The sequence below is a fragment of the Thamnophis elegans genome, chromosome 4 (assembly GCF_009769535.1).
Source record: "Thamnophis elegans isolate rThaEle1 chromosome 4, rThaEle1.pri, whole genome shotgun sequence".
NCBI lineage: Eukaryota > Metazoa > Chordata > Lepidosauria > Squamata > Colubridae > Thamnophis > Thamnophis elegans.
This window is the reverse complement of record NC_045544.1, coordinates 10,881,237-10,895,043: the sequence shown is the minus strand read 5'-3', so window position 1 is coordinate 10,895,043 and position 13,807 is coordinate 10,881,237.

The window sequence follows — 13,807 nt, the reverse complement described above, 5'->3', positions numbered from 1 at the left end:
ATGATGAGATCTGATGGGTTGTGTGGAGGTGATCGGCAGTAGGCAGTCTCTCAAGTATCCAGACCCACTACCATGGAGGGCTTTATAGGTGGCGAGTAGCACCTTGTTTATTCAACAGACTTTTTTTGTGTGTCTTTCTTTTTTTTATTAAAAGGTTTTAATAAGTTTTACAATTGTGTATCTTTCCCCTTCCCTCCCTACCCCCCAATCCCACATCCCCTCCCCCTCTCCCCCCCCAGCCTCCCAGAGCAAATAAAGGGTATAAACATTTAACAATCATCCACTAAAATAAACTAACAACTTTAGCATCGTCCCTTCGCTTGTACTTTAACTCCCCTTTTATAAAGCTAACTTTAGATAAGTTGTAACATTCCTTGTTCATTCATTCGTAAGCTAACTGAAATTTCTTAGTCCCATGTTTATTTTGAATATAATCAATCCATCTTCTCCATTCCAACTTGTACTTCTCATCTGAATGGTCCTTGAGGTATGCTGATAATTTAGCCATCTCTGCTAAGTTTGTTACTTTTAACCAGAGGTGGGTTCCTACCAGTTCGCACCTATTCGGTAGAACCGGTTCGTCAAATCTACCGAACCGGTTAGAAGAGGTTCCACCAGTGGACCCGGAAAGCAGGCCACACCTACAGAAGAGGTTCCAAAAATTTTTGAAACCCACCACTGGTCTTGGATATAATTATTCTACACTATCATACTAAAACTCAGTGCCTCTGTGAAAGGTAAGGATAACTACTGCATTTGTGGTGCAATCAGAACATTGCGTGTGTTGAAGTTGTTTTAACACAAACCAAAGATGCCTTTTAAAAAACAAGTTTACATCATATTCTTATGCTGTAAGGAGGAGGAGGAGAGCCTTTTCAGTAGCAGCTCCGACCCTTTGGAATGATCTCCCCGTGGAGATTCGTACCCTCACCACCTTCCAGACCTTCCGCACAGCCCTCAAGACCTGGCTATCCCATCAGGCCTGGGGTTAAAGATTATAATCCATCCGCGCCCGAATGATGAATGTTGCTCTATTCTTTTAGTTATGTATTGTCCTATATGTCATTGTATGTTTCCCCTTCCTATATAAGTTGTAAGCCGCCCTGAGTCCCCTCAGGGAAAAGGGCGGCCTATAAATAAACTTAAACTACAAAACTACAAAAACTTATGCATGCCAGTGCTGTGTGTGAGGTAATTTAAGGTGGTTCTGACAAGTGTCGTCGGCATCTTCATATCCGGTCACATGGGCGGCAAACCACTCCCATCCGGTCACATGGGTGGCAAGCTACTCCCACAACAGAGGTCACACCCACAGAGTAGGTTCGAACAATTTTTTGAAACCCACCACTGCTTTTAACGTCCATTCTTGAATAGTAGGCAATTCTTCCTTCTTCCAGTACTGCGCCACCAACAATCTTGCTGCCGTTGTTAAATTCAGCATCAAGTTAGTCTCTATCACTTTTGTGTCTTTCTTATCAACAATTGTTAAGTCTCGGGTGTTGTGTGGCAGGTGCTTCTTTGTTTGAATTCTAAAGTCCCAAAACATTTCAGCTACTACATTTTCTATTACTTTTGTCTGTTTTGTCTGATCCCACCAGTTCTTGCTTGCAGGTAAAGAGTATTTCTTGCAGGCATTCCAATGCAACCTTGTTGCTATTTTTCATGTTGTTGTTTGTGTTGTTTATTCTATGTGATCGTCTTGTTGCAGATAAGAAATTGTTTCTTCGGCTACTTGGCAGAGGCAACATTTTTTGTTTGTTGTTGTCTTGTTATTATAATGTGCCCGGAGTTGTGTTTCCAGTCTTTTGAGATAGAGAAGGGGTTAAGTGATAAATGATCACTTAAACCCTTCTCTGTCCCAAAGGACCAGAAATATGGTCTCTCCACTCATTCCAATGATATCATAATACTCCCTTACAGGGCAACATTTTTTAGAACCAAAGGTTTTAGCCTTTGGCTGTAAAAATATTACTCACCTTTGTATTAAAATAACTCACTAGATGCTTTGGAAAATTACTTTGAAGCAGAGATGGGTTGCCAATTTTTTTACTACTAGTTCGGGTGCACACGCACTTCTGCTCGTGTGCTCGTGCAATGCTTCTGCGCATGCGCAGAAGCATCTGGCCGGCCGGGTGGAGCCTCCCACCACCGCTACTACTGGTTCAGCCAATCCGGGCCAAACCGTGAGCAACCCACCTCTGCTTTGAAGTACTTTCGTAATGAGCACATGAATGAATGAAGAAATTAATAAAATAAACCATCAAGTCCTGTGATTTTGGTAAACTTAATAAAACTAAATTATGAGAGGGATTACATTTTTACATCTGGATGTTATCTAAGTAGGTAAAATAGTAAAGGTATACCTTTGTCATTATATATACTTGCCATTTTCTTATCAATAATGACTTATTAATCAATACAATACTGTATATGCCATATTGACTAACATATGTCAAATTCTATTAGATGCATTCAAGGTTACTCTACTACCAGGGACCATAGGATTCTAGTCCCAATTGAGCTGAAGGATTAATCAAAGTTTATTTAGCTCAGGTAAACATGGTTCCTTCAAAGTAAGCAGAAATTTCAGTATGACTTTCACTGAAGAACAAGTCTAGGGTTGGATTCTCCATGTTTTGTGATAACAAAAGAATTCCCAAGACCTCTTCTCAAAAACAAAATAGGTTCCAGTAGAAATCACTTAAGAAAGTGACACTGAGCATTATTAGGCCAGGAAGATCTACCTATACATTAAATACTTATAGGGGTAACTTATGTTGATAGTTTTTTTGACTTAATACAACTGAGTATTCTTGGAATGAGAAGAATATGACTTTACCCAGTGATGTGCGGTGAGCTTTATGGCCGGTGAGGCAGCAATTTTTTTAGACTTGTGGACTTCAACTCCCAGAATTCCACAGCCAGGCATGCTCAGTTCCGATTTAAAGCGACAGCATTTTCCCCCCTTGCAAAATAAGTTTTCCCATTCTTTTTCTTCTCCCTCGCCCCCCTTCCTCCCTCTCTCCCTCCCTCCCCCCTCTCTCAAACAGACACACGCACACAGAGAAGTTGGATCCCTCACTCACTCACTCTCAAACAAACACAAACACAGACATTGGATTGGATATATTTTCCAATGGCTTGAAAGCAGCTCCTCTGCCATACTCCCCCTTCCCCTGCTGCCTTCTGATCTGAGCCTTTGATTGCAGGTGGAGCCACATTGCCTTTTCAAACTTGTAATCAGTGATGCTGGGCTTATATACTTTTATCCAGCTGTTTGTTTGAAAAGGCAACATGGTTTTGCATGCAATCAAACTTTTTGAATTCCTTCCCCCTCCCCACACACAGACCTTTTCCAGCTGTTTCAGAGAGGATTTCAACTCTGCTTTTGCCTGCCCTCATGAAAAGAAAAAAAAATGTAAAAAGAGAAAGGCCAGAACTCTGAGTCAGACTGAGCTAGTTGCTCCCAGAGAACTCTAAAAAGCCTCTAAAATGCCCTCTACAGAAGGCGAGAGAACACGTGCCTCCTTTGCATAAGGAATTTTTCGCCTTTTAACCCTTGCTTAACTCTGCTCAGGTGATCATAAGAGTAAAGGAGGCCCGTAGTTCTCTTGCCTCCCCCTGCAGTTAAGCACTAAGTGGAGTCATCCACTGTGACTCTTTCAGCAACTACCTTAGCCTTTTTCCTTTTAATTATTCTTTTCTTTTCCTCTTGACACTGGTGAGGCCCCATGTCCCCTGCCTCCCCTGCCTGCACATCCCTGACTTTACCACTTTCTTCAGACCAAGATATGTTGAAAATTACTTTCCCAGGACCACACTAAGCCCCTGGCTCAGTCTTTGCCATGCAGTTTTTCACAAACAAACAGAACAGTTTCCTCCTGGTGTTTTTGCCACAGCTTCTCTAGATCTGTCTGCTTTTAAGAGAGGCATTTTCCCCTCTTCTAAAGGTCTGCAATTGTCAGTAATTGCTTGCTTGACAGTTTCAGAGTTATTTTAGAAGAAAATAGGATGGGTTCTTCTGTAAACCAAAGAAAGAAAACGAATAACGTTTTGAATTAAAGTAAGCTTTCCAATCCGCTTTTGCAATCTAGCTTTTTCTTCCTGTGAGGGATCATTGAGTGGGACAGATGACAAAGTACCGGGTCAGCTGAAATCCACAGATGAAACCATTGGACATGATTTCTGGTCCTGGACATCAGAGGTGAGTTGCTAATTTTTTTACTGAGATACACCCATATTACACCTGTCCTCCGCGAGCTGCACTGGCTACCAATTGGTCTCTGGACGCAATTCAAGGTGTTGGTTATTATCTTTAAAGCCCTACATGGCTCAGGACCAGCGTTTCTGTGAGACCGCCTAATGCCACACACCTCCCAATGGCCAATAAGATCCCACAGGGTGGACCTCCTTCAGACGCCGTCAACCGGACAATGTCGGCTGGCAGGCCCCTGGAGGAGAGCCTTCTCTGTGACTGCTCCAACCCTGTGGAACCAGCTACCCCCAGAGGTCCGGACCTTACCCACTCTCATGGCCTTCAGGAAAGCTGTTAAAACCTGGCTGTTCCGGCAGGCCTGGGGCTGTTGACCTTATTGTTAAGGTCCAGCCCTGATTAGAAATGTATGCGTGTTGGGAATTTTTAAATTATTCTTTTATTTTGCTTTTCTTTTTTTTCCTACTTTGTAAGCCGCCCGGAGTCCTCCGGGATTGGGCGGCCTAGAAATTTAACAAATAAATAAATACTACTGGTTCGGGTGTACTCTAGCATACTGCTTCTGGGCATGCGCAGAAGTGTTTGGGCGGGTGGGTGGAGCTTCCCACCACTGCTACTACCGGTTTGGCCGATCCGGGCTGAACCAGCAGCAACCCACCTCTGCTCGACATCTACATGAGGGGTGCACAGAGGGAAATCATTTGCATTATTATGTCTTTGTCTAAACAAATGCTATGATATTTGAATCCATTGGATCAAGTGTGGCTACAGAAGCTGCATGAGTCCTGTCATTTGTGTGATGGTATTGTGGTTTCCAATGGATACCTGTGTGACAAATGTCAGCTGTTATATTTATCTGATTTGACGGACTTCTCCCCAATATTTTATTATTTATTTATTTATTAGACTTATATACCGCTTCATAGGGCTTTCAGCCCTCTCTAAGCGGTTTACAGATTTTTAGCAAATTGAGTCAGCAAATTGCCCCCACAGTCTGGGTCCTCATTTCACCCACCTCGGAAGGATGGAAGGCTGAGTCAACCTTGAGCCGATGAGATTTGAACCGCTGAACTGCAGATAACAGTCAGCTGAAGTGGCCTGCAGTACAGCACCCTAACCACTGCGCCACCTCGGCTCCAATAGAAGATAGAATAACAGAACTGGGAGGGACCTTGGAGGTCTTCTAGTCCAACCCACTGCTGAAGCAGCAGGAGACTCTGTACCATTTCAGACAAGTAGCAACCAGTGTTATTATGTACTAGTATTATTTACTTGACTGAGACGATCCGTTCAACAGTAAAGGTTTATTCAACATCAACTAAGCACCAATCATGACAGAACAGAGAAACTCCGGTTTGACAGCTCTTTTATATCGGAGCTGTCAAACCGGCAACCAATCAGAATGATGTTAGCTTCCTTAGGGCGCCGCCTACATTGACCGACCAATCCTGTCATCGGGTGGAGATGATTGACACCTCGCGTTTGCCCAGTCTCAGACATAACAAGTGTCTTCTTAAAAATCTCCAGAGATGGAGCTTTTAATAGATGACAGTGACTTCAATGCATTACTCCGCCAACACTGATATTAAAGCCTGTGCTCATTACTATTTTATTGCACCTAATGATGTTTGGGCCAAATAGGTAGTGGCAGAATAAAAATGTGACAAACAAATAAACAGACAAAAATATGCTAGATGTTGTACATTGCTAATGGAAAGGGATCATAGGCTACCTTTAAAAAAGGGGCTTTTTAAAAATAATTCATTCAAGTTATGAGAACACAATATTCTGTATCCATGGCAATTCTCATCCAAAGGTGCTTTTTCAAGAGGCAACTGGACTTTCTGATTTTTCTTTGAAGGCATTTTGCTTCTCATCCAAGAAGCTTCTTAAGAAGCTTCTTGGATGAGAAGCGAAACATCTTCAATGAAAACCCAAAAAGTCCAGTTGCCTCTTGGAATAAAAAGCAGCTTTGGGACAATATTCTATGTATTGTGGTGTGCTACTGGGATGTTCAGTCACTTAGATGTAGAAGCAAAAGGAAGGTCAGATATTCTATACAGTGGGGTCTTTGGTGCCCTCTGAGCTTCGTAATTTTCTCGCAGACATTTAATTACCAAACTAGGTAACATCATCAGTACTAAAAGGGCATGGGGTTTGGTCTTCTTTTTATGCTGTCCCATTTTATTATTCCTTCCTACTCTTAGTATTTTTCAGCAGAGAAGAGAGGAAGCAAAAGGGAAATATTTTGACTACAAGTAAAAATGATCTCTCTTTCGTCCCAATAAGTTTCTTCTGAGAAGCTAAGCAGGCATCAAATGGGATTTGTAGCTTGGTTTCCAGTTGATATTCTCTTTAACCAAACTAATACCAAATGCATGATTTAGAATTCGGTCCTTGTAATTCAAGGGTATCCTCAGCTTTATTGTTGGTCTCCCACCACCCCACCCCACCCCCCACCCAGAGGTGGGTTCCTACCAATTCGCACCTATTTGGTAAAACCGGTTCGTCAAATCTACCAAACCAGTTAGAAGAGGTTCCACCAGTGGACCTGGAAAGCAGGCCACACCTACAGAAGAGGTTCCAAAAATTTTTGAAACCCACCACTGCCCCCCCACGCACAGACAGACAGACTGATACAGAGAGAGAGAGAAAAAAAAAGAGAAAGAAAGGAAGAAATAAAGAAAGAAAGAAAGAAAAAAGAAAGAAAGAAAAAGAGTGAGAGAGAGATGAAAGAAAAAAAGAAAAAAGGAACAGAGACAAAAGGAAGGAAAGAGAGAGAGAGAGAGAGAAAGAAAGAAAGAAAGAAAGAAAGAAAGAAAACACATGACTGGCAAGCCACTCCCACCAGGCCACATGGCTGGCAAGCCACTCCCACAAAGGAGGCCACACCCACAGAGTAGGATCCAATTTTTTTTGAAACCCACCACTGACCCCGCTCCCAAATGAATAAGGAAGCCAATCTAGTTTGTATTCAGATCAATGGTCATATTTATTTATTTATTTATTTGATTTTAATTCCACCTTTGTTACTATATAAGTAATTCAAGGCAGTGAATCTGCTTAATACTCCTTCAGCCTCCTATTTGCACCACAGCAACAGCTTTGGGTGATAACAATTTGAATCAGAAAAAGGAGGAGCATAGTGTTGATATAATTCAGTGTAATTTTTGACTTCTGCAAAATGGCTCTCAATATTTATTCCCAAGGTTGGGGCAAAAAGGTTACATAGGTATAGCTATAATATGTTAGCTGATAGCATATTATGTGGAACTATAGTTCTGAGGGCAAAGGCATATTTGAATAGATTCCTTTATGTTTCTTTTGTAAATATAAATACTGTATTTGCTTAAACATGATTAACAGAGAAAGCTTTTGTATTTACTCTCAGCACCATCCTCAGGCTCACATTGATTTTATTAGCTTTTGAAAGCCCTTCTTTAGGATGTAGGGGCAAGTTCGCAACCCATATAGAAAAGGGACAGGGCTTGTGTTGTTACAATTACACAATACTGTGTTACTCAGACCGCTCCTGTTCTCTTCTATCCTTCCTGGGGACGCTAATGATTTGCTGACTTCATAAAGTAAAATCTGTCCAGTTCTATCTGAAGTTTGGATTAGGAATCAAAAATTCTTTTATATTAAAAAAAAAACATTCAAACTTTTTTTTTGGAAAAGCCTTTAAATATAGCACAGTGCATTGAAAATCGAGAGGATGCATCAGTACCACATGAAAGACAATGTCAAAGTTATATCATTCTTATAACAATCATGAGGCTAGCAAAAAGTTTCTCTTCAGAAGAGTGCTTGTATTCAGCATAGAAATGATAACAGCTGGATGGGGGAAAATCAACAAAGAAGGGAATTAAATACTGCTTTTAAAACACATTTTTAAATGTGTTTTTTAAAAGATTTGCAGCAGGAAAGGAATAAGTTTAAGAATATGAGACACTAGAAAGTGGTTACATCAGGCAATATTGCATGATTGCACATTTTCCCTTCCTTTCTCCCTCCTTCCTTCCTTCCTGTTTAGCATATCCATATCACCTGCATGCTCAGTTTAAATACATTTTTACTCATGTTCTCAGCAAACCAAAATGATCCCCATTGTAAGCATTCAGCAAGAACAGAAACTACTAAAAGGAGAAATAAAGGGAGACCATAGAAGGGGGAAAAATATATCCAGCGTGTTCCAAAGTGCTTTGGTGCTAATGTCTTATCAACTGGAGTTTGCTGCTAACATCTGGCCTCGTATGGAAACAACTCTGCTCTTCCTACCTGTGGCTCTTTCCTGGGCCATCAGAAGCCGATCATTTGTCTTGGCAATGAAAGCTAATTTTCACGGGCCTAATGGCTTTAGCACAGTGAGCTCCAAGATACAATTGCAGAGAGCAGGCAGAGTAAATCTAGATTCAGGTTACAACAATTACGGCAGTCTATGGGATTCCTTGCTGAGCCAATCCAAATGAACTTATAATGAAAGTTTGGGTGGTTTGCAAGGACTTCCAGGATCAGATTTTGGAACAGTTTACCAGTTTCGGAAGGGAAAACAGAACACCCATTTAGCGCCACGAGTGTACCGAAACATGAAATAAAATGCATGAAGGTTGCACATACGGTATCTTTAAAAAAAAAAAAAAAGTATTATGGACTGCATCCAATCTGCCTCAATAAGGAACATAGCCTTGCAGAAATGTATCACTTTCCCTCAATGCAGTGAAACAGCTGGTTGGGGTTAGAATGCCTCAACGGGCTGCCTTATCATCTGCTACTTTTTATGAGTGGAATAAAGTAATGCAGCTGCTTCCTTCTGCCCCTCAAAAGCAGGGTGTTCCAGGGCTTCCCAGTAATGCATTAAAGCAAAGCATTGCTCAAATCTTTGTTGCAGCTCATGATTCCTCCAAGATAGTAGTATAGTATAGTATAGTATAAGTTTATTTATAGGCCGCCCTTTTCCCTGAGGGGACTCAGGCCGGCTTACAACTTATGTAGGAGGGGATACATACAATGACGTATAGAACAATACATAATTAAAAAAATAGAGCAACATTCATCATTCGGGCGGGGACGGATTATAATCTTTAACCCCAGGCCTGACGGGATAGCCAGATCTTGAGGGCTGTGCGGAAGGTCTGGAGGGTAGTGAGGGTACGAATCTCCACGGGGAGATCGTTCCAAAGGGTCGGAGCTACTACTGAAAAGGCTCTCCTCCGCGTAGTTGCCAGTCGACACTGACCGGCAGATGGAACTCGGAGGAGGCCCAATCTGTGAGATCTGATAGGTCGCGAGGAGGTAATTGGCAGGAGGCGGTCTCTCAAGTACCCAGATCTGCTTAACCTCCTTAAATTTTTACAAAAAAGTCTTCCTTCAAGCCTTTGTGCCAATTATTTGTATCCGAAATTTCCTGTGGAGTAAATTGTGTTCTATAGATGGTTGGTGGTTTGGTTTGTCATTTGTGGGTGTTAGAGCTAGCAAAGGGAACGGCAAACCCTCTTTAGGTGATTGTCATTTGAACAGAAACATCTAAAGCTCTCTGTGTCAATCACAGCCAAACTCAGAAACCCTGCCTAAGTGTCACAATGTACCTCGTCAACTTCAAAGATGATGGCACACCTTTTTAAAATTCCCATTGATGCTGATCACCTTCCACATCCCCATTTTTTATTCTGTAGTATTATGATAATTATGACATCCTACCTGAATACCAGTGTTCCACTATGAAACTATGTGATCGGTCTTGATAAATTGATACTTGCAGCTTGAAAATTAATGAGTAGTTACCATTCATCTCTGCTTTCCCCTTCTTTCCCTCAGCCTTGCCCCACAGAAACCTCTCCTATCATATCTCCTTCTCTCCTTCAGTTTTGCCCCACAGAAGCCTCACCTATTCTATCCCCTTCTCTCCTTCAGCCTGACCCCACAGAACCCTCCCCTATCATATCCCCTTCTCTCAGGGACGTGCAGTCACTAGAGGCAGGGGAGGCGGGGCCTCACCAGTCTCCTCAGGAAAAGGAAAGAATTTTAAAGAATTTTTTAAAAATAATTAAAGCCAAGGTAGTTGCTACCAGACTCCAAGTTACAGTGACTTGACATCTTCTTAGTGTTAACTATAGGAGAAGGCGAGATAACTCGGGGCCTTCTTTGCATAAGGAATTTTTCGCCTTTTAAAAGTTAAGCAAGGGTTAAAAAGCAAAAAAAATTCGTATGCAAAGGAGGCACTGATTCTCCGGCATCCTGATCTGGGAGCAGCGAATCATGCCTTGTTGTTGCAGTTGAGCACGCTTACATTGGGCGAGTTATTTCGGCGGGTGCGCTTCAGAGGAGAGAGGAGTGGGGGAGAAGGAGGAGGCCAGATTCCCTCAGGCTCTTCCAAAGTGTGGAATTATAACCTTTGGGTATCATTTTCCAGGCCATGTACAAAATAAAATAAATGCATTTCAGTTGCATTAAAAGTATAGGTAGACCTCAGCTTAGAACAATTTATTTAGTGACCGTCCAAAATTGAAAAAAAGTGACATGACCATTTTTCACACTTGCGACTTTCGTAGCAGCCCCATGGTCATGTGACCAAAATCCAGATGCTCAGCAGCTGATTCATATTTATGACAGCTGCAGTGTCCCGGTGTCATGTGATCACCTTTTGTGAACCTCTGACCCCCAAAGTCAATGGGGAAACTGGATTCACTTAACAGCCATGGGATTAACCTAACAACTCCAGCGACTCATTTAACAAGTGTCAAAAGGAAGGCCGTAAAATGGGGCAAAACTCACCTAACAAATGTCTCACTTAGCAACATAATTTTCGGGCTCAATTGTGGGTTGTAGGTAGAGGACTACCTGTAATATGTTTGTAAGCATTTTTTTACTTTAAAATAAGTCCTATTTCCAATCTACCTTCTGTAAAACCACCATGCTTAGCAATTTGCATCTGCTTCTCTGAAGCCATTGACTTGGGTTTTATCTCTATTCAGAAACGTTTTGTCGACATTTCAGACATATCCATATCACCTGCATGAGCCTTGGTGGGGCAGTGGTTAGACTTCAGTATTGCAGGCTACTTTGCTGATTGTGGCTGTCTGCAATTCAGTGGTGGGATTCAGCCAGTTCGCACCTATTCGGGAGAACTGGTTGGTAACTTTCTAAGCAGTTCGGGGAACCAGTTGTTGGAAGAAATCTCAATTTGGTTTTTTTCCCCCACTTTACAGGGCTAATCCTGTAAGGAAGGCAGGAAGGAAACATTCTGGTGTTGTTTCTAGCCTTATCTGCATTGCACTGCTTACAGAAACTGCTTCTCCGATTAACTCTTATTACCCTTGTAACAACTAAGGCGAAGTGCCCATCGATCTGAGTGACATTGACTTGGCCACACCCACATGATCACATGACCACCGAGCCCCGCCTACCCAGCTGATCATTAGGGCAGAGAACTGGTTGGTAAATTATTTGACTCCCATCACTGCTGCAATTCAATAGTTGCAGTCAAGATTGACTCAGCCTTCAATCCTTCCTTTGCGGAAGTCTTCTCAGGCCTATTTAGGAGTGCACCATTGGTATCACGAGCCATGGTGGTGCAGTGGTTAGATTGCAGTATTGCAAGCTACTTCTGCTGACTGCTGGCCGCAGTTCAGCAGTTTGAATCTCCACCAGGCCCAAAGTTGACTCAAGTTTCAATCCTTCCAAGGTCGGTAAAATGAGGACCCAGATTGTTGGGGGCAATATGCTGACTCTGTAAACCATTTAGAATGGGCTATAAAGCACTATGGATAAGTATATAAGTCTAAGTGCTATTGGCATTTTTTTTAAGCTTGCTATCACCTTTCATTATAAATGTACTCACATTAAACAAAACAGGAAAAGAACCAAGAGTGAGATAGCTGAAATAATTTAGCTATACATCATTCCTATAAATATGTATTTATATGTTTTGCTTTATATTACAAGTTCTAATGATATGAACCTCAGGATCTCAGAATAATGAAATAAGAATCAAACTCACAGTTATACCTAAATGAAATTAATGTACAGTGATGTATCATGGAGAAAATGCAGTCTGAATTATCAGTGGAAAAAAATATAAAATCAAATATAAGTGCCAGCTCACTGACAAGAAACAAACTAGCTAATGTATAGCATGGCTGCTGTTATATCTAAATAACTGGAATACAAAGGTGTTACCTGTCATAACAATTCAAAGATATTGAAAATAATTATATGCGATTACAAATCAAATCCAAGAAAAATACCTGAAAATAATTCACCATGTCTGGAAAGTACAATATCCAGAAACAGAAATAACAGAACAGAGGCTAGCAGATCAATGTCAAATTTATAATCTGAAATAAAGTATTTATAGAACCAGAATTGAAATAACTGCAAGATCTACTCAGGGCAAGATTTGATTTGATTTTGATTTTGATTTTACTTTATTTGTATGCCGCCCTTTTCCCTGAGGGGACTCAGGGCGGCTCACAATTCAAGGGAGGGGAAAAACAGACAAGTTACAAACATGAAAACCATACACCGTTAAAAAACACAACAGTCATACCATTTGAGTGGGGTTGCAAGTCTTTAGCCCCAGGCCTGTCGGAACAGCCAGCTTTTAAGGGCTATGCGGAAGGCCTGGAGGGTGGTGAGGGTACGAATCTCCACGGGGAGTTTGTTCCAGAGGGTCGGAGCAGCCACCGAGAAGGCCCTCCTCCGGGTAGTAGCCAGTCGACATTGGCCAGCTGATGGAATTCGGAGGAGGCCTAGTCTATGGGATCTTATTGGTCTAGTGGAGGTAATTGGCAGTAGGCGGTCTCTCAAGTACCCAGATCCAATACCATGAAGGGCTTTGTAGGTGACAACCAGCACCTTGAAGCGCACCCGGAGATCAACAGGCAGCCAGTGCAGCTCGCGGAGGATAGGTGTTACGTGGGTGAATCGAGGCGCACCCACGATCGCTCGCGTGGCTGCATTCTGGACAAGCTGAAGTCACCGAATGCTCTTCAAGGGCAGCCCCATGTAGAGCACGTTGCAGTACTCCAGCCTAGAGGTCACAAGGGCACGAGTGACTGTTGTGAGAGCCTCCCGGTTCAGGTAGGGACGCAACTGGTGCACCAGGCGAACCTGGGCAAATGCCCCCTTGGTCACAGCTGACAAATGATGTTCAAAAGTCAGCTGTGGGTCCAGGAGGACTCCCAAGTTACGGACCCTGTCTGAGGGGTGTACTATTTGACCCCCCCCCCCAGCCTGAGAGATGGAACACTTGGCCGATTAGTGGGATGGAATTGAAGCCTTGCCAGAAGTATACTAGCTCACACTATAGAGGCAAACCAGGGGAAGTCAGCAGTAGAGGAAGCCAGCAAAGCTATTGAATTGTTTCCATTCCCCAGCCAGGCACCCTCTCCTCTGCCTTCTATTCAGAAAAAAAAAACCTTTTTAATTAAAAGAGAAAAGGAATTGAAACAAAGAATTTAGAACAGCACACAAACAACAGAATAAGGTTGACTATATCGACACTTGTTCCAAAGAAACAGGTAGCACAAGCATTAAAAGATGTCAATACTGTAATATCAAATATAACCACCAACTCACTCAAAAACCAACCAACCA